The sequence below is a fragment of the Amia ocellicauda genome, chromosome 1, assembly GCF_036373705.1.
Source record: "Amia ocellicauda isolate fAmiCal2 chromosome 1, fAmiCal2.hap1, whole genome shotgun sequence".
Lineage (NCBI taxonomy): Eukaryota > Metazoa > Chordata > Actinopteri > Amiiformes > Amiidae > Amia > Amia ocellicauda.
Genome location: NC_089850.1, coordinates 12,595,767 through 12,616,936, shown reverse-complemented (window position 1 = coordinate 12,616,936; position 21,170 = coordinate 12,595,767). Strand labels below are relative to the sequence as shown.

Below are 21,170 nucleotides of genomic sequence, written 5' to 3'. Positions count from 1 at the left end.
AAAGTATGATACAGTGGGAGAGGAAACAAATCTCTCTCCTATGTAATATCAGTTGTCAATGACAGCTAACACACACTTCTGCCTTTTGCAAGACTTTTTTTTCATTTTCCCACGGTTCTCAGACAGTGTTCATGTATATGTATGCGGTGCCATTGCACATCAGAGCAAAATATGGTGTCTGTATGTCATGGTGTGGGCAGCCGTATTGGTTCTCTAAGTGGTCAGCCACTGCTCGTCTGGAGAAAATAAATTGACATATTTTTGATACATCAAGAGGTGCCCTTTGAGGGGTTTCTGGCTGTTTGCACCCCTAGTTTGGCAGTCAACATGTATATGATAGATAGCACCCCAGCTGTTAAACACAACTGTTGAGAGACATCAAAGCTCTAACATTGGCTGATCACAACACATGACCCTCTTTGAGCACGTGCAGACAATCGTATACCGACCTTAATGAAGTCTGCCTTGCAAACCAATTTCCTAAGATGCCAAAGTACAGACTTGGTTAATAGCGGCTGAGGTAAGCTCTTAGCATCTCCCAAGTTTGCATCAGTTAATTGGACAGTGAATAGGAAATCATGGACTGAAAATAGATGGTAAATTTAGAATGTGGTCTTGTTTACGTCATAGACATCATAGCAGTTACATTTATGATTAGAAGAAAGAAGCACGTTACTAAAAATGAAGCAACAACAATTTTGTACATTTCTACTAGCGGGCGGTTCAACTTTTGATTTAATCCCAGCCATAATTATTATGACCTGTTGGAAGACAGACAAAAATAAAATGAAATGGCAAAAGCATCTGTATTCCAAACATGTGCAAAACAAACAAACACACAAAGAAAAAACCTAAGGCATTACCAACATTATTGAAAATATATGTATTAATGCTATACGATAAAGATTAAAACAGTTTAAGTTTTACATTCACATGGTAGAGTACAAACTGAAGTTACATGAGTTAATTACATAAAGCCATTTTCCGCTAGAACATCCACTTGAAAATACTAGACTTAAATTAGTCTAATTAACTAAAAAGTTACCGTATCAGTGATTGTTTTAAGTTGTGAATGTGATATGGTGGCCACAACTACTTCTACTGGAAGAAGTGGAAGCAAAGACATACAACGAGGAAAGGGTGCATTACTGCTTTTCAGTATTTCTGCTTTCTAATTTCTTCTAACATTTGACACACATGCGTTCAGCCAGTATGCTAACCCTAGTAACCTTTGTTTTACTCATAAGTTTGCATTTATTCTCAGAGAATCGTTTATATAGTCATCTAGCACATTTTGCACACACAGGAATGAGAATACAGATAAGTTTTGTAATACTGTAGTGCATACATTTCCAGATCCAATAAAAGCATCTGCCCATCTGTCAATCCGAAATTAAATGCACAGTACTTTTGCAGGTTTGCAGTAGATCGAAGGAAGAATCACAGAATAAAAGATACCAGCAAGTATCAGAAATGGAATCTGTGATTAGGAGGTGGGCCAACAAATGTGACTTGGTTTAGGTTCGTGTCTTGATTCACAATTTATGTTAATTTAAATTATGGTAATTTGTTCAACTTGACAACCAAAAAACAGTGGCTGTTCTGAAAACCTGAAAATGATGACCTTTAGCACAAGGAAGAAGAGAATGTAGCCATGAAGAACATTCTGGAAAATGTCCATAAATAATGCAGGTAGATTGGGGAAACATTTCCTTTTCAGAAATAATACAGGAATTGATGTAAAACATGCAAATCACAACACCTTCATGATGTTACACCGAAATAAATTAAAAAGGTTGTCCATCCTAAATATATATAACTTATAGCATTCCTCAATGTTCCTTCTGACAGAACAAATTGTAAGGTAAAAGCTACTCGCATTGCCATCTATTACATGTTTTACAAAACCAATACAGATGCAATCAAGCCTTTGATTGTTTGGAGCTCAGAGTGTTGAAATTCTAGACATGTTCGGCGGTCTCTGCAGCAATTTACAGTCTCAGGGCACCCTAGCCCTGATTTCAGAAGCAAACTCACCGTGTCAGGTGTTACAGTCGGTAAATGCAGCCGACTTAAAAATTCCATTTCAAAATGTTTTCATAATGATGTTTAAAAACTTAATAGAAAATGGCTTCGCTCCCGGAATCCTGGCAAACAGACGCCATCTAAAACAAGTGCTTCTGATTCGACGGATGCAACATTTACACAGCCCAGAACTCAATTTTGCTTGTTTTCATAAAACAGTTTATAGGTGCAAAGCGTATCGAGGGCTTTACAATACTTTCAGTGCACGACTTATGCATTATGAAGGTAAGAAACAGCTGTAAATGGACTAAAAACTGTGAAATTAAGTCGAACGAACATGGAATTTAAATGAGATATTTGCACCTATATGTAATGTATTTGGAGTTAGGCCTTTTGTTGCCTTTTTCACACCAACTGCCTTTCATTTAAGGAATCAAAGGTTGCAAAATATAATTACACAACACAATACAAATTGAACAACCGACCTTTAACCTATCCTAAAGAGAATGCAAAAATGTGCATTATCATGTTTACTGACTGAACGATTAATACGTGTCTGAAAGAAAATTAATAATGTGGGCTTATTATCCGGTGTTGCATGCTCACATTGTCATACAGTGAACCCTGCATGTATAAAACACAGGGTTTTATAAAAGCAATACAAACAATCTGGTTCCTCACTGGTTTATATAACAGCAGATTCACATTAATTAATCTAAACAGACATCAAAATGTAAACACAGCACTTGTAACAGAAATAACAGGGCATATCAGTTTCCTTTCAAAACCAAACACTGCAACCAGTGCTTATTATTAGTTCTTGCTACTATTGGCAAGTTTTTGAGACAGGAAAATGTGTTTTTCTATTAATAATATTACATATATACTATGTATGTATGTATGTATGTATGTATGTATATATATATATATATATATATATATATATATATATATATATATATATATATATAATTATTCTTTATTAGCAGACTCCCTTAACTAGGCACCCACAGTACAATATACTAACCTGGGTATTCTGTCTCTTCCAGGTTTCATTTATTCAATTGAAAGTCATTTGATTTAAGTGCTTTGCTGATTTAAATCAGTAATTGATGCCTTGATGCTGCTGATGAAAACAATAGACAAGGCATATGAAGAGTTGTTATCAGCCTGATGATTTGGATAACCAAATGTTGTGATTTATAAAATGTACCCAGTCCGGAGAGTCAAATAGTGTGAATGCTTAGTTCAAGACTGGCTTTCTTACTTTTATAAATGTCCTATTCCTATCCTCTCTTGAAAGTTGAATAGTTTGAATCTGATTGATCTTTAAAAACCCAGTTAATCTGTTGCTGTGTGATGCTAATATTTTCAGACCAACACATTTAATTTTGTTTCTCACTGTCTGCTTATTAATATATTCTCTCCTAACAATAGATTAATTATGAGTTTAGTTAATAGAAGATTAATTATGAATTCAGTTAATCTTTGTAGTGGATATAAAATAAATGCATATTGCTTAGCAGACACCCATATCCCGTGTGACTTTTTGTGTAACAATTGTTACAATGTATCATTTTGTTTTTTACATACAATTACCTATTCAAACAGCTGTTTTATTGTTGACCAATCTAGGTACAGTGTCTTGCTCAAGGGTACAGCAGCAGTGTCCCCACCTGAGATTGACCCTCCACTCTGGAGTCCAGCGCCCTGACCCTACACACACTGCTGATATTATTGAGATATAAATATTTCATTATTTGTAAAAATGCATATTTCTAAGTGTTGTCGATGGTTCTTTAAACAAAACAAGCTTTACATGATCTCATCAGATCACTTTGTAAAATAATATTTCTGTTTTATAGTACTTTGAATCAATTTCAAATCTAGCACAATAACCCACATGAAGCAATCAGCATTCTGATAAAGAAAAACAATTACAATTTTAATAAACAATTATACAATTAAAATATTTAATATAGGGCTGGTTCCACGGACCAAGATTAGTACTAGTCCTGCACTACCCACATTTTATTTTAGGTAGGGTGCTCCTTCCTAAAGACTCATGCAAATCAAGGTTTGTGAAACTAGGTGATAGTGTTGAACAGTATGCTAAATGTAATAATTAAACTTTTAAAAATGTGTGAAATTAAACCAATAGTTGATTTTACATTATTTTAAAGTACTTAATAGGTGTTTTACAGCCTCAGACCTATTGCTTCTCAAAATTCCAACATCTCTATCTAATTGTTTTTTATCTTGGATTTAAGTGGCAGAGATTTGCCTGCTCTTTCTCAGGCATTATCAGAGAGATTTTTCTGAACAGTGAGCAATTTAATTGCAGTCATTCAGCTTCAAGAAAACAATGGCAAAGGGCAAATTACTTAAATACTAAAGATTTCATACATATTTAATAGTATACATTGTCTTTCAAAATATTTTTCAAATAGATTTTTGTATACATTTACTTTCAAAGAAAAAGTCATGAATTTAAAACGCAATGCCATAACGTTTTATAGTGTAAACTAACTAATGTTGATAGAATATTTAAGGGAATCACAGTCTGTATTTATGATATTTACTATAATTCTTTAAAAAAAATCTTCACACATTTCACTGTGTTACCTTTGCAAATTATGAATATTAAATAATTAGTTAAGGAAAAAAATGCATTAATGCTTAAAAAGCAGGATATCCTTTTTAAAATATTCACTAACCAATGGTTCACAATGTATAAAAACAACTGACAGCTGTAGTTGGTGCATAGTGACTACAATAAACAGCAGCTATTGTCACTGACTTTCAACAGAGGTTTTGTTTAAACTGCCTGGATGCTAATATCGCATACAAAGGGTGGAGAGGGTCTGAGTATGTAAAGAAATCTGAGCCAGAAGAATTTTCTGAAGAAAAACCTTGTGAAGAAAGAGACTGAAACGTTGAACCATGGCAAAAACATAAATAAACACATAAACAAACAAATGATAAATCAAGATTTGCTTTGCCTCGGCAGACAATTACTTAAGCTGAATATTCTCCCTGTAACATATGCATTAAAAAAATGTGAAAACCAGGGTTAAAGTCCATTATGCACCAGATCTCCCTCATGCATAAATATTACACTTCAACTTGTTTGTAAATCAAATGCGTTATAAGGTACTGCTGATATCTGCAGGGGATGGTTGATACTTCATCTGCGTATGTAGAGCTCAGCAGTGATGAAGACATTTTGCACCACTCGCAGGACACAATGTGCATAAAACATAACACCCCCATTAAGCACAATGGATTCAATCATCCTCATTCTGAGCAAAAATGGCTGTTTTTACATTCTGTTCATGCACCGCCCTGGAGCACTGCTTCCCCATGTGCTTACTGTCAGATATGGATCTGGCTAATGTCGCTGTAGGTATTTGTTCACGGGACTTGTGGTTGATTAAAGTCAGTGTAAGCACATTAAGGAATAAATCAATAGGCGCATTTACACTGCCATTTCTAATCCGGATCAGTGGTGTGGCGTCTACACTGCCATTTGATCAGGATCAACTGTCAGCCCCAGGGGTCTTCACATGCGCACTAGCATGTAGTCCAAAAGTCATTATATATATTAGTCGTTTTTAACACAGGGCTATATCAAGAACTGTCTGTTTTTGCTAACATAAAATATCAGGCCATTTACTGTTAACATTAACAATATTTTATTTACAACAAGGGAAGTGTGCTGTTATCTGTCCACTGATGCGGAGGGTGTCTGCCCGCCTGCTTTCAAAACGCAGACGTCTTTGCGCGCACTGCATGCCGGGACTTGAGCCGGTCGAGCGTCCACACTGCCAGGATCAAATGTAGCGATTATCACTTCTAGGCCGGATTAAATCAAAACTTCGACCCACCCGCTAATAGAAAACTACAAAACTGTACAGTTGCGGTTACATTTGTAGTGAGATGACACTTTCTTCTAATCATAAATGTAACCGCTATGATGTACAACTTCAATGCTGTCGAAATCAATCTTGAATTAAGGAAGTAAAGAAAAAACATATTAACTGTTGCAAAAATGTGTAAATATATCAAGGCATTTTATGATCAAATATGATCGAAGTGCACACAAAATACTACTAATTAACACTGAAACATACAATAATAATAATCATCATCATCATCACCATATGATGTAACATTCATATCAATTCATTATTAATTAATTATCAATATTTTTTTTCAATGTATTAAAACAATAGATATGTATAACTGTTAATATGAAGTGTGAATATTCAATAAATCATTAAAATAATTTGAACATTCCAGTAGATTTATAAAAATCTGTTATGCAAATCATAACATCCCATTGTGTTGCCAGATTGTCAATTACAGTGTAAAATTATGAATATACTTTTTACAATAATATTAGCCTGTAAGTGCACTGTGTACAATTTATTTTCCTAAGATTTAGAAGCTATATTTGCATATTTACATATATAAACATTGTTCTAATAGAATTATAACCCATATGTATCTACCTCCCTCTCATGTGGACCCCGACACTGGTAGTAATTGCAGTACACTGGTGTATAGACTACATTTTTATTCAAAAGAATAATATTATTTTAATTTAATTTCCCTTGGACAGAAAGAAGAAGATAAAAAGGTAAATCTGTTCAACCTGAAAAAACAAAAACAAAAATCATACATAATACAATTCTTGAAATGAGAAACTTTCCACACCTGTCATAGCTAGGAATAATATCAAAGATGATCTTTTAACAGAAAGCATGACCCCCATACTTTGACAAATGAAGACAATATAGACTCCAACAAAAACAGACAAATTGGTATATTTGTTAAGACATCACAGTGCCTCACTTTTATTGTGATGCAAAAACAGTCAGATTAACATTCAACATATACATATTAATAAAGAGAGAGTGTTGCCAGATAGTTCGTAGGAAATGTACACTTAGGTGTAAAATAAATGAGCTATTGTCAAAAATATCCTGAAAAGGAAGGTTTTCAATGGAAATGAATCTAAAGGTACAATGCACATATAATTAAAGAGGTACTTAAGAAACCATGAATATTTAGAGGGATAAACATTATGCTCCTAGAGACACATCCATATTTACATCACTAATACCAAGGTAGGAGCCAACAGGTGAAACTCCACCATACATCAACTATCAGAAACTCAACAAATCCGGTAAATACTACTGAACCAAGCTTGATTTCTTAAAACTTCAACTCTCTCTCACTCACACATACACACATATATAAATTATTTAAAATTATTTTTCATTTTAAGAATTATTTGCTAGACAACATGCACATTTGATCAAATCTCTACACCATTTTGTCACCCCTTGAAATACCTGCCAGCTTTTATTCAAATTGAACATTTAATAAGCTTGATTGTACCAAAATCCTACACCGCAATCAGCTTCTGTCAGCTTCAGAAGACATTTGAATGGAATAGTTACCAAATGTTACCACATAGAATGTAAAGAGAAATATCAGAAAATAAAGCTGATGTATGACATGCTGTGACTAAGAGACACTATATGGTGGCACTATATTCTCCATAAGTAGCTTTGTGAATCTTTCCATTTACATAAATGCATAGTATCCTAAATAAAAGCAATACACTTGTACTGAATATAAGGGCTAGAGTTTCTAGATAAAGGTTAAAGGGTACGGGTCTAGTTTATAAAAGAAGACCTGGAAACATAATTCCTTATTGTGATAAGCTTGTGATATCTCAAAATATATTTTGCCGTGACACATTTTTGCTTCAGTGTTTATTGCTCAGTGTTTGAGCAATCTGCTCACAAATGCAAACTCCACTGCAGCTCTGACATACACAAAGCTACATGAGAATGCAAGTGCTTTGCCTTTAAAGGTAAATATGATGCTGCCCTCAATGGGAGACTAACCCTCAGTACTCTTTTTCTGTCTGTGAAGTGATTCAGTCAAAGGGTGGGGATGGATATTGGATCACTTCAGAAAAAATGCTGATTATAGTAACAATTCAGCCTTCTTTTTAAGAAAACTATTATCAATCAGAAAAAAAGGCAACCTCGCCGGCTGAAGCACAGAATTGAAAGGTATTCCTAAAGATGCTGGAATTCACTCCTGCACAATAAGCATACAACAGATATGGAAGAATCAGATGTCTGCCAGTGGGAAAATGAATCCTTTCAAGAATTTCAAAGAGATTCTGGATTCTGTATGATTGCACCCAGAGATTGTAATGTGACCAGATGATGAAATGTAAAAGTTTCTGCACATTCTCCCTGGCTGGCACAGTGATACATTTGCTGAGGGCCTCAAGGGCAGAAGTGTGGCTTCATAATATCTATTACATCCCTAACTGCTGAACACCTGGGGAAAATACTAAACTGATACAATTAAGAAAATAATTACTTCAATTAGGGGATTGATAGCAGAGAAGCATGGAAGATGCTTTGTCCCTCCAGAACTGACATTATGTACTCCTTTCAAATCTATCCAGAGAAACAATACCCCTGGTTTATAAAAGTGCACATGGGGACATTTCTCTTCCTCTTTAGTCTGAAAAGATGATTGAGGATAATTAATGTACTTGCACAAAAATGTTTATTATGGTTATGCAACAACTTCCTGAACTTAATATACTACCTTCTGCCCTGTGCTCTCAAAACTGCATACAAAGAGAAAGCATCACATAGGCTTTAAAATGACTGTTCAGAGATGAAAGAGGGGAAATGTGTCAGGGAATTGCTGTATATTCTCAAATACATACAAATACGAAGGTCTATTGAGCAATATATGATAAAAATAAATAAAAATAAAAATAACTACTCTATTACCTTGTAATTATGTACTGTTTGATGTTCCGGAGCCCGGCTTTTAAAGCTTAATAATGATAAAGTGTCTGACGTCTGAAGCAGTGTCATTCAGGTGCTTTTAATAGTCGAGGCAAGGAGTCTTGTGACATCACGCCCAGGAGGCAGACCACACCCTTTCCACTGAAACAGCTCTGCACAAACTGTGGAGCTTCAAGACAACTAGAAGCAATTGATTGTGATTTCTTCAAGACTAGGACATTTTTTGTTTAATATCATTAAAATGTGAAATCAGGAATGCAGTGTAGCAAACAAACAGCATATAACCCAAATATTACTAAGTACAAAGATTGCGTGACAGTGGACCTTAAATGGTGGAGATTGCAGCACCTTGCGGCTTTGCCTTCCTATATCACATCATCCAGATCAGAAAAAGGTTGTTTTTGCCACATACAAGAATGGGGAAATTAAAATAAAAAGGGAAACACAGAGCATTTGAAGCCCTCCTTTAAAAGAAGTAATTAGTACAAATTAAAGTAGACTTATTGTCTTTGAACTCCAATTGTATATTCCCACAATTCACTGCACCAAGGTAGATCATTTGGTGAATGGGAAAGCAATATAAACAAGAGCAATTCATTTTCATCATTCATTCATTCTGATCATATGCTTTTTTTAATTATTCTAAACATGGAGTCCTTTTTGGAATTACAGATTACAGATGCAAAAAGAAATGATGCAAAACCCGAAAGACAAATTATAGTTACAATAATAGTGGGAACACGCTTGTTTGTTTTAATTATTCCTGTACATTTTGCCCTAAAAATTCATGACTCGTCGGGATTTCATGATAGGAGCATGACAATGCAGACACGACCATTTGTACAAAGCCATCTATTTTAAGACCCCTGAGATGGAGGCTGTAATAGTTTACTACAAAAAATTGCCACAATCAGTGAGCAAATTTACCAGGTCTCTGCACAGTCAAATTATACAGTTTTCCAAAAATAAATGCTCAGCTTTACAAACCTCCACAGACCAAGAAATATACACGTATTTGTCGAAGTCTGAAATAATATATGCACTTTCCTATGAAATACTACATAGAGATATGGATTTTATATAGAGAATTCATATATATATATACAATATATACATTAATATAAATGTATAGATGTGTATGTATGTATGTTGGACTGTGCTATTTAAAGCAGGTAGACAGGCACATGGGGATTGTGTGTGTGTGCAATTCAGATGGAGAATGGGCCAGAGAAAAGATTTAAGCGACTTAATGGGGCACGGTAGTTGGTGTCAGACGTGCCAGTATGAGTATGAGCGGTCATTGTTGGAAACAGCTTGTTGATGAAATAAGCTGTTGGAAGCTGACATGACTTGTGTGGCAAAAACCACATGAGACCATGGATCCAACATTGGGGTGCCAACAATGCAGGCAGGTAGTGGTGGCGGTGTGATGGTGTGGGGGGTGTGGTCATGGCACACATTGGGTCCCTGGCTATGACTGAAGTTTGAATGCCCCAGGATATCTGCAATGGCAGCTAAATGCCAGTGCACTGATCCTGAGGGTGACAACATGAGGAGAGTGTCGGGTGCTCAAATGAGCAACTTCATTGACACTTTTCTATGTGTTCAAGAACAAAATCTTAATACTAATCTTCATACTAGTAACTAGTGTAACTAGGCAAATTAAAGACTCTAATGAAAGTCAAGGTCATCTATCAAACTTTACAGCCCACAACTATGTAAGATATTATTTGTTAGAATGTATTTTTCTATGGGAAAATCTATGCTATCTGGTTTGGTACAGGACACAGACTTCTTCCTTTTTATCTAGTTCCCTAAATTCCAAGGAAGTCCTTGAGCATGAGTACAAAGTCCAGGGTACCTGTCCTTTGATTGGGTCCTAGCCAAATTCCAAAGACCCCACTTCTAAGTTACATTTGTATCACGCACCCTTCTCATGGTGTCGTGCTGCCAATATGTGATTGGTTAAAGTGAAACCTTATAAAGGGGGAACAAAGAGAAGTTAGTTTAGAAGATGGAGACAGAATAATAAGAAGACAGCGACAAGAAGAAGAGCAGGAGGAAGAGAGAGAGACACACCGCTGCCTGCCTGACCAGACTGACCTGAGCTGCCCTGTGAGAAGAGGAGAAATCAGGTATTATCTGTTTCTTTCTGTAATCCAGCAGAAGCTTAATATTACGTATTTTCAGTAATATAATTGAATGATATTAGTTTTCCATTTTATGTCACAAATTAATGATTATTGCACATCTTCCCTCTAAAATGAATCTTAAAAGAGAAACCAATTGACCTATGAGTTTTCAGTTCAACTATTTATTTAGATTGACTGAAAAACCAAGCAAATCAAATTCAAACTAGAGGGTTCTATTGCGATTAGAAAACAATTCATGGGTTTATTTTATTTTTTGATTTAAAAAGCTATAATTTACCTTGATATCCTGATATTTTGTCCAGTAATCTAGAGAAAAATAGTTCCTAACGTAATTCTGATGACAAAATGACATACACATAAACAAAAATATTGGCTAAAATATATACTTATTGGTTGTAAGTACTATTGTGTCTACATGGCCAGAGAGAGTAACGTTACTGAACAGTCCCCAGTATTCCCACGGAACTTGTTGCTAGAGGCGGGGCTTCACTCAAGCTGGCAGCAGCGGATTGGCTGCGGCTGAAACAGTGCTGCACTCTGACTGGCTGGTTTTGTGGCAGAGTGATATTTGGATCCTGCTGAAGGTAAACCTGTGGACCAATTGAGGAAACGGAAGCCTATATGCGCATCTTGATTTATTTCAATCTGCTCCATTTAATTCACATTTGGGCGTTTCAGCGCCAGATATGGAAGCTGGTAGGCTGTTGATTGGCCTAGAAATTGTTCTAGGACTCTGAACAGGAAATACATTTCTATGGCTAACCATTGTGATATTTAATCTATAATTGCTGATATCAAAAATACAATTGCTGATATCAGCAATTCATGATACGCCGTTGTTACATTTAATCCTTATTCGGATGTTAATTAGTATGCATTTTTGATATCAATAATTGTATTTCTGATATGAGCAATTGTATTCTTGATATCAAAAATACAATTGCTGATATCAAGAATTAACACGCCAGTTGTTGATATTAAGAAATGTATTTTTGATATCAAAAATGTTTTTCTTGATATCAACAATTGTATTATTGATATCAGAAATTGTATTCTTGATATCAGAAATTCAATTCTTCATATCAGAAATTATGGATTAAATGTCACAACAGCTTGCCATACATTTCTTCAGTGTTTCTCTCCTCCAGCCACCTTTACATTTCCAGCTCTGCTATATTATTTCTTTCATGATTGGTTTGATGCAGTTGTTTTCTTCCTGATTTAAAACATCCTTTGTCATAAATATATTTAATCTACAATTACATTATGCATTTAAAACAAACATACTTTTTGGTTTGTTTTTGTTTTTGTTTTTCCAAGAGACTGATCCAAGAGTACAACCTACAGTATCTGATGTACTAGAACACTATTTTGGGCACTTCCACTGCTTTAATCCCGGCACCAATGGTTGACTGAAGTAACTGCATGTAGGATTTTAGTCTTGCTTTCTTTGTAATGTATGATCCACCTAGAGTAGCAGGACATGATCAAATCCTGTGGAAGGACAACAACACATAACAGCAGTTATATTGTCCAGAAATTCTTCACTGGTTGACGTCCACATGTTCTGCTTACTCCTGCATTTCATTTTGTTTGTTCCCATTGTCTAAGAGGACTACAGCTTCACCACCTTATATCCCTGAATGTATAACAGGTATTAAAACTATGAATCCATATTTGATGTAAGAATGTATGGAGCTGCATCACAATGTGGGGATATGTGTTTTCAAAAGCACAGTAAAAGTGGTTCCCTGGATACTGTATAGCAAAATGTAGGGTTCTGCATGGAGAACTCTGATAATCATGCACATAATTATAGTATTACATAAGTTGATTAGTTCAGGAGTTTTTCTTTCAGTTTATTATCAAGCAATTGGCCTATATAGAATGAGAAGGACATTTTATTTTATCTACTACTGTTGGATATTACTTTTACCACAAGTCCTTGCATCATTTAGGCAGGTAATGTGTTTAAACAAAATTATTATTATTAAAGTGATGATCATGTTCATATTGAATCTTTGTTAACATGGTGAGCAACATTTATTGCATTCTCCATATCACTTGCCCTTGATTATCTTGGAAGAATTAACTGTTAGATAACACAGAAAAATAACAACAACAACAATACATAATGCAATGATTAATGATAATTAATGATACCACTATGTTAAAGCTTAAAACACATTTTTCTTCTACTTGATAGAACCCCAGCTCAAAAACAAACATTTCCATAACATGCAGAAAACAGGATTAGACAAAACAACGACATTTCAACATATAAAAGTCATGCTAGTCATGCTATTTTTAATGTGGGACCACGTTCATAGAAATCTCAATTAAGTAGTGTAACCGCTGTCTATCCCGTGGAGAAAAATAACTAATTAGAAAAGGTGCAGAAAGGCCATTAGGATTAAACAAACATTCAATCAAAATTATTCAGAGTGGCAGTTGCTGTTTTTGTTTTAAAACAGATTTATCAACAAAGAATATTAATACAGCCCAGCAGCTAAATGAATGTGCCATACGACTGAATTAATTAGGAAAACCCATTCATTTATTGTATGATTCGTAGTCTGACATAATTCACGAATACATTGTTATAATTATTAATTGAGATTTTTTTAATTATATTTTTTACGAAGGAGCCATCTTGGCTACATAATTTGTAAACCCTATTTTGACCTATTTTGGTCAGATGTCTATTGTTGAATTTCTGCCTAGAGGGCTAATACATTGCAGGATATTAATGCAATCAGGTAGATATACCATTCCTAATTATCAACATTTCCAATGTTTGCTTGGCTTATGCTCTATACACAAGACCACACCAGCTGTTGGATATTTCAAGCTTGTTACCTCACTAAGTGTATTTGCATAAATAGACACTTATAGTTCAAATATTATTAAACACATGCATATATTTGTTTCCTTGCTGCATCAGCACAAAGAATCTTATGTTTTATTTTGAGACAAAGTATTCATATGTACAAAACATACTTTACCATAGCTCTTATTAGCTGCAGAAAATAGTTAAATAAATGAATGAATTAAATTCCACCCCCCCATTTCAGTACACCTGTCACCATTTTATAGTTTTAACATTAAAATGAATCCTCATTCAGGTAAACATTGGGTTATAAACAGGCTACTAACATGTAACACTTTCACATTTTGGTATTCTAACTTCTAGTCTACACAAACATAATTGTATTGGTTTAAAGGGAAAGTGCTGAAATTGAGAAGTTTTACACTCAGTGCCTTCAGGAATTACCATTTCTGACAATAAATGATGTAAATATGTAGCAAAAACACATACCTTAAACGTGATACAACCATCTTGTAAATATGCAACAGCCATGGCTGAAATCCCCAAACCAGTTGGGCAGTTCAACAGGAATCAGATAGTGTGAACACACATTGGAAGGCAAGGTAATTAAAATCTGTCATTAGACTGAAGACGTTTCAAGCGTTTCAAGATTATTGACTCAAAACGTAATTAAAGTAACAGCACATTCATAGTTAAGATGCACTAATTGAAATGCATTTACTTATTACACATTTATACTGGAACAATGTTTAATCACAGTTTCATCTGAGACCACCTTTTCTAATTTGAATGGAGTGGGGTAACAATTGCAAGAAATCTAATTTGCTGTGGCTGTGTACTGTATGAGTGGCTCTTTTGTAATTTCTATTATTTGTCATTGGTTCATGTGGAAAATACACCTTCTTTTCCATGTCTTGCCTGAGAAGGATGCAGTCGTTCTTGCTGTTTTTCATCACCACTGAGCTGTCATTCATTACACCTTCATTACACCAGAATTCACAGAATGAGGTGAGGATCTGACCAGACTTGATTGGCAGGAAGGACCATGCTGATGCCAAGCATGAGTCATTAATTCAGGCAGTGGGAAACACAGCAACATGGCGGGCCAAGGAATATTGTCAATGTCTAATCCAGTATTAAAATGCCTTTTAAAGAGAAACTGAGTGGCTAGCATGAGCAATATCATCCTGGAAATGAGGGCACTTAACATCTTCAAGGAACTGAGGAAATGCATGTGAGAGCTGCTCCACACAACACCACGCATGACCAGTACCTGAGCACAATTTTATTTTTGTCTTCCAGCAATAGCCCCGTATTGGGGGTCCAACGAGGCACTTTGTCCCCCACCATGGAAGCCCAACGAAGCACAACCCACCCCAAAGACACCCCACCATGGAGGGATAACAGGGCACCCACACCCTAAGGTCTGACAAGCCATTGCCACCCAAAGGCTGTTGATGTTCCAACCTCACCACCCGCGAGGGCCGGCAAGAGGGAAGGCCACAGCCAGCAGCACCGTTTAAGAACTTGCTGCTGTAACAACTATATTGCCTGGAGGGGAGGCAACCATTAGGCCTAGGCCTTAAGCCATGGACCCCCAGAGAGATATTTTCTCCTATATGCCATCCATAGGAGTTTTTGTTTTTCTCTTCTCCGTGCCTAATGGTTTATTTAATGTTGGTTTACTTTATTTTAGTTAAATTAAAGTCTATTTTTATTTTATTTTGTTGTATGTTTGTTATAGTATGTTAATCACTCTGTAAGGTGCTCCATGGCTACCCAGAGAAGGGCGCTATACAAACAACAATTGATTGATTGATTCCTTGCCAAAGGGAGGTGAAGCCTAGGTTGAAGTGCTCAGGTCATCATAATTAGTGAGTCAAACGGCAGAAAAAAGCATCAGATGTGATGCTTTAGGTAAATAACTTTTCTTCCCTGTGATGGAGCAAAGCCCATCTCTTAGTTTAAATCAGTGACTCTTTTAATGTTTTGAGTGCTATTGTGAGCTAAGGTAAACCAAAACACAACAGACTTAAATGTTATGTCCTGTCTTAAAGGTATGGTAGCACACAGAGATTATAAGGGATACAAAAAATATGAACTCACCTGGGTTTGTGTGTGAATGTGCGCAGCCCTGGTTAGAAAGGGCAATGAGGCCATTGCAGAAGTCATCTTTCTATGGGGTACTCATAATACACTCTTTGTATTTGTATTTTTTTTTTGCACATAAGGTTTATAGGTTTAGTTTTGTTATTTGTCTTTAAAGATCTATTATGATGTGTTTCTATTGATAACATAAGGTTGATTTAGAATGTGGTTTTATTTTTCTTTCCTTGTGTTTGGAAATGGTTTGTTCTGGGGGAGGGGCTCTTGAAAAAGGAGTATAAACTGGGAGAGATGTTGTGGGAGTACTGGTCCACCCTGTGCTAATCTAGTGTTAGTTAGTTATTTTATTCCATGAATGGCCCTAACTTGTAGATATACATCGGTTTTATTTAAACAACCAACTTCAATACATTTCACTTTTTATGGACACTTTGCAGCTTTTGTAAGGCCTGTCCTATCTTCAATACCACAACAACCACACTCCCAAAATCGAAACCTTACTGTATACTGGTCTGGTATTGTATTTTGCTTCTTAATGTGTCATAAATCAATAAATCTGAAAATGCTTGGACTGTCAAAAAAACCAAATAATAACATAAAACAGCAAAGAAATACCTTTTTTATTTTAATATTTAATGCATTTTTTAATTATCATTGTCTAAGTGTGAAACCAAGCATATTATATATATATATATATATATATATATATATATATATATATATATATATATATGTAAATATATAAATATATAATATATATTTTAAATGGTGTCAAATAGATTTTTCTGACTTTTTCTTAAATTTATATTTTTAATCACATATCACACTTCATTTAGCTGCCCATGTAAACACTTAACTGGTAGCGACTGGCAGATGGCTTTCTCATCTTTATCCACCTTCAGTTTTGTAGAGGGAGACTTGAGAAAATTACCTTCATCGTATCAAATAACTGAGACAATAGGAGGAAGAGTAATCACAAAGCTAAAAGACATACCTGAAGAGCAGGGATTGAAAGATTGAAAAAAAATGGAACTGTGGTAAACCTTTTAACCTGACAAAAACGTATCAAATTTAGTCGCTTATCAAGACTGTTTTTTATCTGAGTGCTGTACTGAAACTGGAAACTGAAAAACACAGCTATTATACAAGCAGTTTCTCACCTAGGGGCAGAAAAGAATAAACCCATAAGTGTTTACCTGAATGGAAGTAATACTGGGTTGTGAAAAATCACCCCAGGAGATATACCATTTAACTAAAATATATGGTACTCACCCCCCTTTTCATGCCAAGATGTCTTAGTCCATTCCTCTCTGGTTTCACCCAACTTCCTCATCTCAATCCGTTTCATTTCTCTGCTATCCAAACAGCATTTCTAAGATATCTAACAAACGTGATAAAAGAAGCAATGCTGGAACTGAGAGGCTCTATTTTGTCTTCCACATTATGAATCTTCAGGGGGTATGAATTCCAACTATTCCAGATTCCTGTAATGCCTTTTCTTGTGTGTTTGATATAAAACATTGAAATACAAATACACACCAATGCCTTGTTCATTGCTGGGGAAGTGTTCTGACACCACCCGAGAGCTGGACTGACAGATTCCCAAATTCACAAGACCGCAAAAAGTGGTGCTGGAGACCAACATGAAGTATCACCTTCATCAGCAAGCCCAGCTTAATTTATTCACTGAAATGACTTTGTACACAAGGTCAGGCATACGGTCAGTGCAAAAGGTTTTCTTATGCATTTGTTTATTATTATCTTTTTATCAGTGTTTTTAATAATGTCATGCTGAAGACTGACTCAACCCTCTGGGATTAGGCCTAAATTTACGGGGCCTGTCACGTGGGTCCCTTGCCCAGATGTCTCTTTCCTGTTCAAACCCAAGGGCCCTGCCAATTGTGTTCAGCTCCTTTGCACTCTCAACAAGTCCACTAGTATCAGAGGCTAGAAGAAAAACCCATTGCCATCCTCCAACTAGCACAAGAGCTCTATTGATTTGTAATAGAAAAATATTGTTTTAAATCTACACATTATTATTCCCCTACAAATAACTGCACTCTAAAGCAGAACATGAACTGAAAAAAAACACTTCCAACTTCACAATTTCGAAACAGAAATGTAAAAGCAAAATTATACACAATCAAAGAAAGCATTTTCTCATACCGATAGGACTCCAAAGGTCTCAAGGTTTTCTTGTTTGTTTATTTGTTTACATTGTTTACAGAAATAAAAATAAATACATTGCAACAATGTAAAGCAAGGTCAGGTGACGACCGACATCTAATATTCTCACCAACAATATTATAATTTGTTTTAAATGGTATTGTTACATTGTGGTGCCATGATATTAATCCCATATCAGGAAATGTATTCAAGGCCACAGTGCATGAATAATAATCACAATTCCTATAGCAACTTTCTTGTGAAGACAAAGGACACACTTATATTATGTACAGAATACATGGTATGCAATTCACATATATGATAAAAAGCTAAGTGTGGAAAGTTCATACTGTGTTTCTACATTCCTACAACAATGGGGTAACCCATCCAGCCATTTCTTAAGAAGCTTGATATACAAAGATACAAAGGTACTTGTCTTCATGTCATTCAATCCAATTTGACAATTCAAAAGTATTGTGGTTGACATGTAAATAATGCAAAAAGCTGTCCATTCCACAATGAAGAAAACAAATGCATGGTACAATTTCAGTGATACCTCTCTGCATTATTATAATATTCTTTATTTCAAAGTGCAAAACATATGTCTTAAATACAGTATATTACTTTTGTACATCCTAGTCACTGAATTATGTTATTGGTTCACGTCTAGTGTAGACATTTTACAGAAGTGTTGAAGTGCATTTTACATTGATGATCCATAATGTTGTAAAGTTTGATAGTAAGGTAATTTGACATGAAACATGAAAATCTTGCTAATGTTAAGTGGGCTAATCAGACAGCTTGTGTCTTAGTGTAAGCACATAGTTTTAAAAAGGGAGAATTCTGGAAATTATTAAAACACCTCAACACATTAAAACAAACTTTAGAACTTCAGGCTTTTGCTTCAACCTCTTAGGAAATGAGCTTTTGATTTTTCTCATCATTGTTCACATTGTGTTTCCTTTGCAGCAGCTGGAACTACATTTAAGAAACATGAAGATGATACACTTTTGATTCCTTGCCTATTTCATTTTTGATTCTCCCTTCAATAGTACAGAATTATAAATACATTATAAGGTACCTTACTCTGCCAACTGTGCTATGATAGGCTGCACACTGGTTGATGTGTAAGATCACATTTCTACATCTAATTTTTGTAGCCTATTGCATAGTTTCAATTAACTGCAAAACGGCAAACTTGAGAGACAGAAACTGAAGGTACATTTTCAAATGCATTTCTTAACAACCTAGAATTGTTTATTTATGTATTTTATTTATTTAGTACTGGGGGAAAAATAAGTTGTTGTGATATTATTCTCTGAAGGACCAAAGCATTCTTCTTGGGTGCTTGTAGAGAGAGGCTTTAACAAAACAAACTGAATTGAAACAAACCTGAGCTGTTAAACGCATACAGAAACAAGCAAATACTGAAAATAAGGATATTGTGCATTAATATGGGCTGTTAAAGGGCTTTTACTTGGCAATGACTTTAGTCAAACTGTGTTACAGCAATGATAAAAGAACAAACAAACAAAATAAAACCAGCACAGAAAAAAAAAGGTTTCTGTTCAAATCAGATAACACTTTATGAGGCAGTGGTGCAAACCCTTTCAGAATTGTGTATTCAGTAGCCGTCTCACTAAGTTACAATAAGGACTCTTTTCACTTGAAAGCACACAGAAGTGCAAGTATAGAATAACACTGGAACTATATTCTAAAAGTACATTTAGAGAGTTTTTCATTCGGAGAGCATACTTGGATCTAGAAGAAAATTCTTTACACAATGTAGGACATAAAAGTGTAAAAGTTTGATTAGTGTTGTAATACCTTGTAACTCATTGCATCTTTCATCATCCGGCTTAATGAAAAGTGCTGCAAGCATTCACACAAGCTTCATCTGCTTCTTTACTGTTTGTCTTTCTAATTAACCAGGTGTTTGGAGCAATTTTGCCACAATACATGTGGTTTTCTATAGTAGTGCTTGCACTTTATTTGCTCTAAAATTGGCAGGAGCAGTAATCTGTAATTATTTTGTGTTCATCATGTACATTTCAATAGGTGACAGCTAAAGAGTCAACTTATCTTAATGCTCTACTACATTTTCATATAAAAAAGACAGATTACATTATAATAGGTTTCAGTACCCATGTGGTAATAGTAGTCTCATTAATTCACAACCCTGTATTTCAAGGGTCTTCTCCTGGACATTGAGACGGTGAATCCCGTATCCGTGTATATCTTCACGAGGGATTATTGAACACATCTCCACAAAGAAACTCTCAAACTCCTCTACGTTCCTGATGAACAACTTTCTTTAGATACCCCAAATTCTTGATTGGATTGAGGTTTGGAGATTGTGATGGTCTATCAAGAACATTGTTGTCATACCCCACAAACCATTGTGGATTTCACATCCTTCTCCAGCTGAAAAGGTTACTTGCCAACTAGCTTGGGCTCTGTGACATGGAATCCATCCATCCCTCTGTCCTAAGGATGATGTGAAACAGGTCCCTGTTGCTTCATGGAAGGGATGTAATTTTGCTCAACTTAAGCATCTCCACAAATCCATGGTCCCAAGCTGCTTAAGTCTCATCCAATCTCTTCTTTTTTATGGTGCCACTTCAGGTGTGGCTTCTTAAGTGGAAGTCTGGACTCATGGAAACCAGACTCAAGTAGCTGACATGGAAAAGTAAACTTGGAGATGTTGTATTCTAATGAAGGCTGAAAGATGCACAGTTTACTTCCCAGTTCTTTGATGGCATTTTGTTTGGTATAACTTTCTTGAGTCCTTTTCCTGGTAGGGTAGTGTCCATCCCATTAGGCTTCATCTCATATTTATCACAATGTATATATACAGGTACCCCTGTACAGCACTTTAATAAAATACAAGATGCGGTATTAACAGTAGAAAGGTAAGTGCTGAGATATAACCTGGAGTGACACAGGATCACCAGACTTCGTTCTATTGTACACTTAAATGTATGAATTACAGATTGAAGAACATCATAATAAAATAATCCATTAAATGATTGGTCT

At 35.4% G+C, this 21,170-nt stretch overlaps 1 protein-coding gene and 1 long non-coding RNA gene across 2 annotated transcripts in view; both read left to right on the top strand.

Annotated features, from left to right (window-relative positions):
* Positions 1 to 21,170, top strand: part of LOC136767666 (protein CEBPZOS) — a 398,863-nt gene that overhangs the window by 63,505 nt on the left and 314,188 nt on the right. The gene's annotated exons all lie outside the window — the stretch shown is intronic.
* Positions 10,907 to 15,584, top strand: LOC136766752 (uncharacterized). The gene is made up of 2 exons (XR_010821772.1): positions 10,907 to 11,014; positions 15,165 to 15,584. It is a non-coding gene; the product is annotated as an uncharacterized LOC136766752 (long non-coding RNA).